Genomic DNA, 14,134 nt, shown 5'->3' on the forward strand with positions numbered 1-14,134 from the left:
GTCTCTAAAAAGATATAGATATAGGGCTAGACATCATGGTTCATGCCTAAATCCCAGCACTTTTGGAGGCCAAGATGGGAGGATTGCTTGAGGCCAGGAGTTCAAGACCAGCCTGGTCAACCTAGCAAGAGCCCCATCTCTAAACAAAATTAAATTAAATTAAATCAAAATACAGATATAGATCTAGAATAGCCCCAGCCGTTCCTTGGTCATGAGGAACTGGCCATTTTCTCTTAGAGCAAATGTCTCTGGTTCCTTGACAGATTCCCGCATAATCTCTCCTTACTACACAGTCTTAGATATCGAGAAGAAAACACCAGAGGGGGTATTTACAGTCCAGTGCTCTGATTAAAGATGGGTTTATCTGGCTATATGCTAATGACATACAGATGACACATCACAGCTGATGGGTCGTAATGGAGCACTCAGAACTTTGGCATCTCATTTCATCACCTCCACCATTCGTCCAGCGAGCTCAGCATTATTATACTCGGGGTACAGATAGACCATATTGTCCAGTACACAGAAAAACTGGGATTCCTGTCTTCTACCTCCAAAGTGGGTTCTTCCCCTCACCACAGGACTTACTGTGACAGAAAAACAAAAAACCAAAACCATGTAACCAAACAACTTGGAGCATCTGTTCTGCCCTTTTTTTTTTTTTTTTTTTTTTTTTTTTTGAGACGGAGTCTCACTCTGTCACCCAGGCTGGAGTGCAGTGGCGCAATCACAGCTCACTGCAAGCTCCACCTCCTGGGTTCACGCCATTCTCCTGCCTCAGCCTCCCGAGTAGCTGGGACTACAGGCACCCACCACCACGCCCGGCTAACTTTTTGTCTTTTTTAGTAGAGACGGGGTTTCACTGTGTTAGCCAGGATGGTCTTGATCTCCTGACCTCGTGATCCGCCCACCTCAGCCTCCCAAAGTGCTGGGATTACAGGCATGAGCCACCGCGCCTGGCCCTCTGCCCATATTTTTAATCAGTTCACATATTCCTCTCCTGAATTCCATGAAAAAATGACTGGTTTTCAATTCATTTGGAAGTTAGCTATATATGGCCTTGGGGTACCACCTCTATTATTTTATTGCCACTTAATTTACATACATGTATATTATTCCCCTCTCAGTAATAAGTAGCACACCATTCCTCACTTGGCTTTTTCTAGTTTTCACCCATCCCACAAGACTCAGGTCTTGCATTATTTACTCCCAGAACGCCTCCTTGCCTCATCCCCACCTTGAATTTGTGTTTGGTGCACTTTCTGGGCCTCCACAGTCGCCTGAGTTTATCCTCATAAGGCCAGGCACAGTGGTTCATGCCTGTAATCCCAGCACTTTGGGAGGCCAAGGTGGGTCGATCATTTGAGCACAGGAGTTTGAGACCAGCCCGGCCAACATGGCAAAACTCACATATATATATATATATATATATATATATATATATATATATATATTTGTAAAGAATATTTTTACAGTCCTTTTTTGATATCAAGTTGACACAGCATAAAATGAAATATAGAGAGTGGTCTGATGAAGGAGGACAGTGTATCTTGGGATTTTTTTGGGGGGGTGCCTTGGAGAGTGTCACTGATTTCGCAGACTTGGCCTCAACTTGTGACAGAAACCCATCTCTACTAAAAATACAAAAAGTAGCTGGATGTGGTGGCACACACCTATAGTCCCAGCTACTTGGAGGACTAAAGTAGGAAGATCACTTGAGCCTGGGAGGTTGAGGCTGCAGTGAGCCGTGATCATGCAACCACACTCCAGCCTGGGTGACAGAACAAGACTCTGTCTCAAAAACAAAATAGGCTGGGCGTGGTGGCTCAGACCTGTAATCCAAGAACTTTGGGAGGCCGAGGCAGGTGGATCACTTGAGGTCAGGAATTTGAGACCAGCCTGGTGAACATGATGAAACCTTGTCTCTAGTAAAAATACAAATATTAGCCAGGCATGGTGGTGCATGCCTGTAATCCCAGCTACTCGGGAGGCTGAGGTGGAAGAATCACTTGAACCTGGGAGGTGGAGGTTGCAATGAGCCAAGATCGCACCACTGCACTCCAGCATGGGCGACAGAGCCAGGCTCCACTTCAAAAAATAAAAATAAAAATAAAAACAATAAAACAACAACGACAACAACAACAAAAAAACCCCACTGCACTGATTTCACTTGCCTCCTATTTTCCCCAGGAAGGAAAGTTCTTACCTTTCTCCCGGAAGGCTTTTATTTATTTCTGAACCTCCAGTGCTTTACATAGTGCATGCCATGAAGCAAACGCCTGTTTGTTCCTGTAATCAGGTAATAAATAACCATCTGAGAGTCCAGAGCTGCAGGCTCCACTCCTGGCTCTGTGGCTGCATGTGGGCTTTTCAGTGAGGCCCTACACCGCTCTGGCTATCAGGTTCTTTAACTCTAAATCAAGCAAGCTAAACTAAAACTGTGATGACCCTTTCAGCTCCAAAGTCCCACCGCTCTGTCATTGTGATTCTTTGTGTCTCCCACAAAACCTAGGACAACTCTGGAAGGACACAGTAGGTTCTCAGTAAATGTCTATTCATTTGACTGTTAGTAGTACTGGATAGTGGATGATGGACTTAAAAAACAAAAATCAGCCTAACACTAAAATTTTCTGCAGTTGCTGGGAGTCCAGCTAGATACTCTGGATAACAGACACAGTGGGGACCGAATATCCTGGGAGCAAGGAAGTAAGATGTGACTGCAGAGTTGCTTTTGTTGCAGTTTAAGAATTTTTTTTTTTTTTGAGACGAAGTCTCGCTCTGTTGCCCAGGCTGGAGTGCAGCGGTGCAATTTCGGCTCACTGCAACCTCTGCCTCCCAGGCTCCAGGAATTCTCCTGCCTCAGTCTCCCGAATAGCTGGGATTATAGGGACGCCCCACCGTGCCCAGCTAATTTTGGTATTTTTAGTAAAGATGGGTTTTCACCATATTCCCCAGGCTGGTCTTGAACTCCTGACCTCAGGTGATCCACTCACCACCGTCTCCCAAATTGCTGGGATTACAGGCATGAGCCACCGCACCCAACCTAATAATTTTTAAAATATGGCCCAAAGGCTTCAGATTTATGGCAGTCAATCTTAGGTAACTTATTTGTATATGCACTTTGTTCTTAAAGTAAGTGAGCGAACACACAAAGCAAAGTTGGAGAGGGATAGAAAATGAGAGAAGAAAAGAGGAGAAAGGATTCAAAGTTGCAAACTTTAAGACAAATCAATTGAAAAGTAGATATCAACACTGCAGAAGGATTTTCCATTTTACACAAGGAATGCAAGCTTGCATTGAACAGTAAATAGGATGTTTTTATTTTGATAAATTTGGTTTATATCTAACTTTTTAAAAACAAATCCATCAAATAAAGCAAAATATGTATTTAATTACATTTGCAAAAGATTATCTGAATTATTTCCAGTTTTTGGAATACCTGCCATGAGTCCCATGCCATAGCTCCATTGTATTGCTAAGTCACTTAAAAATGGAGGTTGACCTTTTGTGTGTTTTGGGGGGTATTTTATTTATTTAGTTTTTCAATTTGACAGTCATTTTATTTATTTATCTTTTTGTTGTTGTTGTTTGAGATAGGATGTCGCTCTGTCACCCAGGATGGAGTGCAGTGGCACAATTACAGCTCACTGCAGCCTCAAACTCCTGGGCTCAAGCAATCCTCCTGCCTCAGTCTCCTGAGTAGCTGATCCTACAGGCATGTGCCACCACATCTGGCTAATTTAAAAAAATATTTTTTAGAAATGGGTTCTCTTTATATTACGCAGGCTGGTCTCAAACTCCTGGCTTTAAGCGATCCTCCTGCCTCAACCTCCCAAGGTGGTAGAATTACAGGTGTGAGCCACTGCTCTCTACCTATTTTTTTTTTACATTTTTAAAAATACATATTTAAAAATTTTTAATAAATATGGGACACCTCACAAATTTGCATGTCATCCTTGCACAGGGGCCATGCTAATCTGCTCTGTATTGTTCTAGCTTTTAGTGTATGAGAACTTTTTTTTTTCTGAGACAGAGTCTCACTTTACCACCCAGGCTGGAGTGCAGTGGTGGGATCTTGGCTCATTGCAACCTCCACCTCCCAAGTTTAAGTGATTCTCATGCCTCAGCCTCCCGAGTAGCTGGGATTACAGGTGTGCACCACCACACCTGGCTAATTTTTGTATTTTTAGTAGAGATGGGGTTTCACAATGTTGACCAGGCTGGTCTTGAACTCCTGACTTCAAATGATCCACTCTCCTTGGCCTCCTAAAGTGCTGAGATTACAGGCGTGAGCCACCACAACTGGCCCAAGCACTACTTTTTAACTGATACATATTAGAGACACATACTTTGGAGTACATGGGATAACTTGATACATTTACACCATCAAACCAGGATAACTGGGATATTCATCACCTTAAATATTTATTTTTGCTTTATACTAGGAGCATTCAAGTTATTATCTTCTAGCTATTTTAATTATTCTATCCTGGCCGGGTGTGATGGCTCACCCCTGTTATCCCAGCACTTTGAGAGACCAAGGAGGGCAGATCACTTGAGCCCAGGAGTTTGAGACCAGCTTGGACAACATGGTGAAACCCCTTCTCTACAAAAAATACAGAAATTAGCCAGGCTTGGTGGTGCACACCTGTAGTCCCAGCTACTTGGGAAGCTGAGGCTGGAAAATTGCTTGAGTGCGGGAAGTTGAGGTTGCAGTGAGGCCTAACTGTGCCACTGGACTGCAGCCTGCGTGACAGAGGGAGACCCTATCTCAAACAGAAACAAAAACAAACTTAAATGTGCAGTCAATTAACATTAACTGTAGTTACTCTACTGATCTATAGAACACCAGGTCTTATTTCTTTTAAGTGTGTATTTGTACCCATTAATCGACCTCTGTTTATCCCCCTCTCCCTGTTACCCTTCCCAGCCTCTGGTAACCACCAGTCTACTCTCTATCTTTATAAGATCTACTTTTTAGCTCCCTCGTATGAGTGAGAACATGAGATATTTGTCTCTCTATGCCTGCCGTATTTCACTTAATATAATGACCTCAGTTCCATCCATGTTGCTGCAAATAACACAACTTCACTCTTTTTTTTTTTTCTTTTTTTTTGAGATGAAGTCTCGCTCTGTCACCCAGGCTGGAGTGCAGCGGTATGATTTCAGCTCACTGCAACCCTGCCTCCTGGGTTCAAGCAATTCTCCTGCCTCAGCCTCCCAAGTAGCTGGAATTACAGGTGCCCACCACTACACCTGGCTAATTTTTGTAGTTTTAGTAGAGACAAGGTTTCTCCATGTTGGCCAGGCTGGTCTTGAACTCCTGACCTCAGATGATCTGCCCACCTCAGCCTCCCAAAGTGCTGGGATTACAAGCATGAGCCACCACGCCTGGCCAACTTCACTCTTTTTAATGGCTGGATAATATTGTATTGTGTATATAGGCCGTATTTTGTTTATCCATTCATCCATTGATGAACAGACCTTTTCTAATTAAACATTTTTAGAATCTAAGAATAAAAGACCTAATTATGTGTTTAAGGGTATTCTAAAAAAACAGTGACTTGCACATTCAAACATAATTATCATTGCCTCTAAGATTATTTATTGTCACAGTAGAAGATCCCCTTGTAATGCACAAACACACACACACACACACAAATGAACAATGTATGATTTCTAGCTCTTTGTCAGTGGTGTTAACTAAAGTCTTGCTTGAATTTTCTATTTAAACTTAGAGAATGTTGTTAAACACAAAACAATCGTTAAAAAAACTAGTAAGAAAACTAATGGTCAAAGAATTATTTACCATGCTCATGTAGTATAACATTCTTTACTAGAGTTAAGTGAAATAACTTGTCAAGGCAAAAGCTTATCAAAGTGGCATCTTTGACAGGCTCAAGCTTCCTAAAAGAAGCCATAGGGAAGAGTGGCTAGGCGCAAAAAATAAATAATGGAGTCTCTGTTTCTTCCACTTACAATCTCTTCACAATCTCTCTGTGCCTCAGTTTTTTTCTTTTTTTTTAGACAGAGTCTTGCTCTGTTGCCTAGGCTGGAGTTTAGTGGCATGATCTCAGCTCACTGCAGTCTCTGTCTCCTGGGTTCAAGCAATTCTCATGCCTCAGCCTCCGGAATAGCTGGGACCACAGGCACGCACCACCACACTAGGCTAATTTTTGTATTCTTAGTAGAGATGGGGTTTCACAGTGTTGGCCAGGCTGGTCTCGAACTCCTGACCTCAAGTGATCTGCACACCTTGGCCTCCCAAAGTGCTGGGATTATAGGCATGAGCCACCACGCCTGGCTGTTCCTCAGTTCTTCTTTCATTTTTAAAATGGGAGTGATAATAGTAGTACCTTACAGGGTTGTTGAACAAATTAGTTAATATAAAGTGTGTAGGACAGGGTCAGGTCCCCAGTAATTCCTATTTAAATGTTTGCCTTTTTTTTTTTTTTTTTTGAGACAGAGTCTCCCTCTGTCGCCCAGGCTGGTGTGCAATGGTGCGATCTTGACTCATTGCAACCTCGGCCTCCTGGGTTCAAGTGATTCTGCTGTCTCAGCCTCCTGAGTAACTGTGACTACAGGCGCACGCCACCACGCCCAGCTAATTTTTCTATTTTTAATAGAGACAGGGTTTCACCATGTTGGCCAGGATGGTCTCAATCTCCTGACCTCGTGATCCACCTGCCTCGGCCTCCCAAAGTGCTGGGATTACAGGCGTGAGCCACCGAGCCCGGCCAATGTTTACTGTTATTATTAGATAGAAGACAGGAGTGGAATTTTCAAATGAGATAATATCTATATATGAGGATGACATACATTTTTATTCTACCTTCTGCCAGTTCTCTGTGAAAGTTCTGACAAGCTCAATTTTCTTTTCTCTTTCTTTTTTTGTTTTTATTTTTGTTTTTGAGACAAGGTCTCACCCTGTCACACACGCAGAGTACAGTGGCCCAGTCACAGCTCACTGTGCCTCCATCTCCCAGGCTCAAGCCATCCTCCCACCTCAACCTCCCAAGTAGCTGGAACCACAGGCGATTGCCACTACACCTGGCTAATTTTTCTTCTTTTCTTTGTAGAGACAGAATCTTGTTACGTTGCCCAGGCTGGTCTCAAACTCCTGCACTCAAGTGATCTTCCTGCCTTGACTTCCCAAAGTGCTACGATTATAGGCATGAGCCACCATACCCAGAGACCAATTTGTTTTCTTTCTGCAATCTCTCCGTGCATTATGATAATGACTGCCCAGGTCATTTAGGTGCCCTGGTCAGTTGGTAGCAGTTTTTACAGCTTCTGTATTGCTGGCATAAAATCCTGGGGAAATACAGGCTTTCTAAGCTTTTTGTATGGATTCAGGTTTATTTCTGGTCACCAGGGCTTTCACCTGTTGTACATCATATCTTAACACAGTTGGTTAAGAAATGGTGGTTTGTTGATAGGTTTGAACTCAAGCTAAATGATCCACGTACATTTCTTTTGCCTCATTGCATGTAAGCCTCCTTTCTGCCTCAGGATATTAAGTCCTCCACAAACAGACTGTCCCATTCCAACTCTGCAAACTCTGTCCTGCCTACTTACGTGAAATTAATGATTGCTAAAATGTCATAGGTGTTACCGAGGGCAAAAGAAAAACATTTAAGGGACATGGCACACAGTATTGATTGCTTACCCCAACCTATTCTCTTTCTTCCTTGCCAACAGACACCCAATTTTTCCTCTCTAGAAAAGTAACCCTATAAGGACAGGTGCGGTGGCTCACGCCTGTAATCCCAACACCTTGGGAGGCTGAGGCGGGTGGATCAGCTGAGGTCAGCAGTTCGAGACCAGCCTGACCAATATGGTCTAACCCCTCTACTAAAAATACAAAAATTATCTAGGCATAGTGGTGTGTGCCTGTAGTCCCAGCTACTCACGAGGCTGAGACAGGAGAACAGCTTGAACCCAGGAGGCAGAGGCTGCAGTGAGCAAGATTGCACCACCGCACTCCAGCCTAGGCAACAAAGCAAGACTCCATCTCAAAAAAAAAAGGAAAAGAAAAAGAAAAGTAACCCTATAGTGAGCTCAGCTCAGGGATAAATCCTGAATATTCTAATGGCCATTCCATTCCCATTCCCAGTGACTGGTTTATGGGGTGGGCATGTGACTAGTATCTCATCAATGACAGAGAGAGGAACCTGGCTGGACATGGTGGCTCACCGCTGTAATCCTAACACATTGGGAGGCCAAGGCAGGTGGATCACTTGAGGCCAGGAGTTTGAAACCAGCCTGGCCAACATGGTGAAACCCCAACTCTACTAAAAATACAAAAAAAAAAAAAAAATCAACCAGGCATGGTGGCAGGCACCTGTAATCCCAGCTACATGGGAATCTGAGGCAGGAAAATCGCTTGAACCTGGGAGGCAGAGGTTGCAGTAAGCCGAGATTGTGCCACTGCACTCTAGGGTGACAGAGCAAGACTCCATCAAAAAAATAAAAAATAAAAAAAGGAAACTTCCAGGGGGTTTATTTGGAGTATTTCTTTTCTGGAATGAAAAAAGAGGGTCTGGTGCAGGGGCTTATGCCTGTAATCCCAGCACTTTGGGAGGCCAAGGTGAGTGGATCGCGAGGTCAGGAGATCAAGACCATCCTGGCCAACATGGTGAAACCCAGTCTCTACTACAATACAAAAAATTAGCCGGGCATGGTGGTGCATTCCTGTAGACCCAGCTACTCAGGAGGCTGAGACAGGGGAATCGCTTGACCCTGGGAGGAGGAGGTTGCAGTGAGCCGAGATTGTGCCAGTGCACTCCAGCCTGGTGACAGAGCAAGGCTCTGTCTACGAAAGAAAGAAAGAGCCGGATGCGGTGGCTCAAGCCTGTAATCTCAGCACTTTGGGAGGCCGAGACAGGCAGATCACGAGGTCAGGAGATCAAGACCATCCTGGCTAACACGGTGAAACCCTGCCTCTATTTAAAAAAAAAAAAATACAAAAAACTAGCCGGGCGAGGTGGCGGGCGCCTGTAGTCCCAGCTACTCAGGAGGCTGAGGCAGGAGAATGGCGTAAACCCAGGAGGCGGAGCTTGCAGTGAGCTGAGATCCGGCCACTGTACTTCAGCCTGGGCGACAGAGCGAGACTCCATCTCAAAAAAAAAAAAAAAAAAAAAAAAAAAGAAAAGAAAGAGAGAGAGAGAGAGAGAGAGAAGAGAGAGAGAAAAGAAAGAGTAAACAGAATACCCTAATTTCTTGCATTGGACATTGTTTTTGTTGTTGTTGTTATTCCAATGTGATTCCTAGAATTGCTGCAGCCACCCCACAACAACGAAAGCTGTCACAGGATAAGTCAACACGTTGACAATGACAGTGATAGAAAGAAATGGGGCCCTGATGAGGTCACTGAGCCATGGATTAAGCAGCACTGGGGCTGCGCCACCTTTGAACCTCTTATTGGGTGAGGGAGAGTATATTTTTCTTATTGTTGAAGACAGTTGTCTGGGCTTTCTGTTACTTGAGACTTAAGAAAACCAAGGGCAACTGAGCAGAGTGGCTCATGAGGATAATCGCAGCACTTTGGGAGGCAGAGGCAGGCAGATCGTTTTAGCTCAAGAGATCAACACCAGCCTGGGGAACATGGTGAAACTCTGTCTCTACAGAAAAATACAAAAATTAGTCAGACACAGTGGTGCGTGCCAGCTACTAGGCAGGCTGAGGTAGGAGGATTACCTGAACTCAGGAAGTCAAGGCAAGATTGCACCACTGCACTCCAAACTGGGCAATAGGAGTGAGGCCCTGTCTCAGAAAGAAAAAAGAAAACCAAAAGAAATGTCTTCAAGAGGAAAATAACCTAATGATATGCCTGCAGAGTAAGACAGAGATAGAACATGAGCTGCTTAATGATGGATTCAGGATATATATATTTTTTAATTTTAAATATACATTTTAAATTAAAAATTTTTAACAAATAAAGAGAAGGGGTTTCATTCATGTTGCCCAGGCTGGTCTGGAATTCCTGAGCTCAAGCAATCTGCCTGCTCCAGCCCCCGAGAGTAATGGGATTATAGGTGTGTGCCACCACACCTGCTGGATTCAGGATATATTTTAATCTGTAGGGGTTTGTGTGTGTGTGTGTGTGTGTTTTGTTTGTGTTAATTTTTAAAATATGGAACGCTTCAAGAAGTTGTATGCCATCCTTGCGCAGAAGGCATGCTAATCTTCTCTGTATTGTTTCAGTTTTGGTATATGTGCTGCTGAAGCGAGCACTTAATCTATTGTTTTAATTGAAAAAATAACCTGTCATCCGGGCGCAGTGGCTCACGCCTGTAATCCCAGCACTTTGGGAGGCTGAGGCAGGTGGATCACGAGGTCAGGAGATCGAGACCATCCTGGCTAACACGGTGAAACCCCATCTCTACTGAAAATACAAAAAATTAGCTGGGCGTGGTGGTGGGTGCCTGTAGTCCCAGCTACTCGGGAGGCTGAGGCAGGAGAATGGTGTGAACCCAGGAGGCTGAGCTTGCAGTGAGCCGAGATCGCGCCACTGCACTCCAGCCTGGGCAACAGAGCGAGACTCCGTTTCAAAAAAAAGAAAAAGAAAAAATAACCTATCCAGGCAAGGTGGCTCACACCTGTAATCTCAGCACTTTGGGAGGCTGAGGTAGGTGGATCATTTGAGATCGGGAGTTCACCACCAGCCTGGCCAACATAGTGAAACCCCGTCTCTACTAAAAATGCAAAAAGTAGCCGGGTGTGATGGCACGCACCTGTAATCCCAGCTGCTTGGGAGGTTGAGGTGAGAGGATTGCTTGAGCTCAGGAGTTCAAGGCTGTAGTGGGCTATGATTATGCCACTGCACTCCAGCCTGGGTGACAGAGTGAGACTCCATCAAAAAGAAAGGAAAGAAGAAAGAAAGAGAGAAAGAGAGAAAGAGAGGAAGAGAGGAAGAGAGAGAGGAAAGGAGGGAGGGGAGAGAGAGGGAAGGAGGGAGAGAAGAAAGAGAGAAGGAATAACCTAGCCAGGCACAGTGGCTCACACCTGTAATCCCAGAACTTTGGGAGGCCAAAGTGGGCGGATTTCCTAAGGTCAGGAGTTCGAAACCAGCCTGGCCAACATGGTGAAACCCCTATCTCTACTAAAAATACAAAAACTAGCCAGGCGTGGTGGCAGGCGCCTGTAATCCCAGCTACTCATGAGGCTGAGGCAGGAGAATTGCTTGAACCCGGAAGGTGGAGGTCACACCACTGTACTCCAGCCTGAGTGACAAGAGCAAAACTCTATCTCAAAAGAAAGAAAGAAAGAAAGAAAGAAAGAAAGAAAGAAAGAAAGAAAGAAAGAAAGAAAGAAAGAAAGAAAGAAAGAAAGAAAGAAAGAAAGAAAGAAAGAAAGAAGGAAAGAATAACCTATCCTTGTCTTACATAAAGGCTGATTTTTAAAAATAGTCTCTCAATAAACTGTGTAAAGAGTATTTAGTGCTGTACTGAAAACAAAACTGAGGACTTTATCCAAAGATGGTGTAGACCAAAGTCACATTAATTTTTTTGTTAAATGCCTCTAGTTCATCAGATAGCCAAATCAGAAGTCAAATCTGGCATCCATCCTAATCATAAAGGTATGGAGCTTACCTTAGGTGTTACTATGAAAAGAAATTCAATGTCAGTTGTTCAAATCATTAGCCCATCAACTGACACCCCAAATCTCTGATACAATGATTAGCTACAGACAAGCCTAACTAACCACAGTACTGAGACTGGATTTAGGAAAGAACGCAAAACTGTGTTTACTTTTAATGAACTAACTAAAGGGAAAGCATTCCTTAAACCTCCCTCCAGTTGGGCAGCCACTTTATAAAAATTTTAAAACTTCATCATATCAGAACAAAGAAATGCAGAATCTGGGCCAGCAAGAATGTGCAGTTATTTGTCATTCTGCTCTAATTCCCCTACCAAAATGGACTCTTCATGGCCATTTTACTAGAACTGTGATTAGAAAGCTTGGGCATCTCAGTTAAAAAGTGCACATTGGCCAGGTGCAGGGGCTCTCACCTGTAATCCCAGAAATTTGGGAGGCCAAGGCAAGAGGATAACTTGAGGCCAGGGGTTTGAGACCAGCCTGGGCAACATAGTGAGACTGCCCCATCTCTACAAAAATAAAAAAATTAGCCAGATGTGTCAGTTGCTTGCTTGTAGTCTCAGCTACTTGGGAGGCTGAAGCAGGAGGATTGCTTGAGGCCAGGAATTTGAGGCTGCAGTGAGCTGTGATCATGCTACTGCACACAAGCCTGGGTGACAAAGTGAGATCTTGCCTCTAAAGAAAAAAAAAAATAAAAAGCCTGTGTATTTAAAGTACTTTGTTTGCTCCTGGCACTCTAGGTTGTGGTTCTCTTCAAGCCTATAAATTTGGGATTGTACAAAATATATTCTCATGCATTTTAACTTTTATCTTCTCAACTGTTGGAGTTTCAGGATTCACATCTCGTATTTAAAAATAAAATAGGTTTCAGCGTTGTCATGTACCTGGTTAATATCACCTGCCTGTTTAATGGACATTGTACTTCCTTTCCACCATTTATTATAGAACATCCCACTCCTTGTCCCCTGTGTCTACTGATTGTCCTCAATTTTCTGTTCACTGATGACTCAGAAGCAAAGAGATGACGGATGTAACTCTCAGACAGTCTAAGCCCCACAACTGGGGAGGAAAAAGGGCATGATCACTTCATACCTTTAGCTTGGTACAAAGAAACCAGGCTCTTTCTACTGTCTCTCAGAGGACATTCTGACCTTTTTGATTTGGTTTCCTACTACAGGATTTGTCTGAGATCACCGTATAGTACTACAAGAATGTCAATAACCATCTGCCAAACTATAAAAGGAGAAAAGACTAGCAGACAAACTGGCTATGTAATTTACCATGGTGAGTGACAGGACACACTGACCTTATTTGACAAACCCTGAAGCTGTATCTGGTCCTAGGTCAATAAAGAAGACAGTACTGCAGAGTGATGAGCACTCAAGCTCTAGGATTAGATAGACCCACGAATCTCAGCCCGAGTCCCTCCTGGCCAGTGGACTTTGGGAAAATAATTTAACTTTACAACTCTCTGCTTTTCTTGTCCCTTTTTTTCTTTTTTCTTTCTTTCTTTCTTTTTTTTTTTTTTTTCCTGAGACGGAGTCTCATTCTGTCACCTAGACTAGGGTGCAGTAGCACAATCATAGCTCACTACAGCCTCAAACTCCTGGGCTCAAGCAATTTTCCCAACCTCAGCCTCCCAAGTAGCTGGGACTACAGGTGTGTGCCACCACAACTGGCTAAGTTTTGTATTTTTAGTAGAGACAGGGTTTCACCATGTTGGCTAGGCTGGTCTCAAACTCCTGATCTCAAATGATCTGCCAGCCTTGGCCTCCCAAAGTACTGGGATTACAGGTGTAAGTCAGCGTGCTCAGCCTAAAATTTCTTTAATAGAGAGGAGCTCTCTCTATGTTGCCCAGGCTGGTATCAGACTTCTGGGCTCAAGTGATCCTCCTGCCTCAGCTTCCCAAAGTGCTAGGATTAGAGACATGAGCCATCCAGCCCAGTCATGGTAACTGTTTTAAACAGCGGGATATAAAACAATATACACAATATGTTACAATTTTGCCTATATTTAACTTGGGGTTTTGCTTTTGTTTTTTGTTTTGAGACAACGTCTCACTCTGTCTCCTAGGCTAGAATGCAGTGGAGGGAACAGGGCTCACTGCAGCCCCAACCTCCCAGGCTCAAAAAATCTTCCTGCCTCAGGCCCCTGCCTAACTGGACCACACATTCATGCCATCATGCCTGGTTAATTTTTTTATTTTTTGTAGAGATGGGGTCTCATTTTGCTGTCCAGGCTGCTCTTGAACTTCTGGGTTCAAGTGGTTGTCCTGCTTTGGCCTCCCAAAGTGCTGGAATTACAGGACCAGCCAATATTTAAATATTTAAATACATAGATATCTACTAGAAGAAAATACTTTATTTTTATTTTTATTTTTATTTTTTTGAGACGGAGTCTCGCTCTGTCACCCAGGCTGGAGTGTAGTGGCCAGATCTCAGCTCACTGCAAGCTCCGCCTCCCGGGTTCAAGCCATTCTCGTGCCTCAGCCTCCCGAGTAGCTGGGACTACAGGCGCCGCCACCTCGCCTGG

At 43.9% G+C, this 14,134-nt stretch overlaps 2 non-coding genes across 2 annotated transcripts; both read right to left on the minus strand.

Annotated features, from left to right (window-relative positions):
* Positions 1-3,919: 3,919 nt before the first annotated feature.
* On the minus strand, positions 3,920-4,025 carry LOC115892055. The gene has a single exon (XR_004051948.1). It is a non-coding gene; the product is annotated as a U6 spliceosomal RNA (small nuclear RNA).
* Positions 4,026-10,129: 6,104 nt separating this feature from the next.
* LOC115900833 lies at positions 10,130-10,236 on the minus strand. The gene has a single exon (XR_004060483.1). It is a non-coding gene; the product is annotated as a U6 spliceosomal RNA (small nuclear RNA).
* Between the last annotated feature and the right edge of the window lie 3,898 nt (positions 10,237-14,134).

Source organism: Rhinopithecus roxellana, chromosome 1, assembly GCF_007565055.1.
Source record: "Rhinopithecus roxellana isolate Shanxi Qingling chromosome 1, ASM756505v1, whole genome shotgun sequence".
Taxonomy (NCBI): Eukaryota; Metazoa; Chordata; class Mammalia; order Primates; family Cercopithecidae; genus Rhinopithecus; species Rhinopithecus roxellana.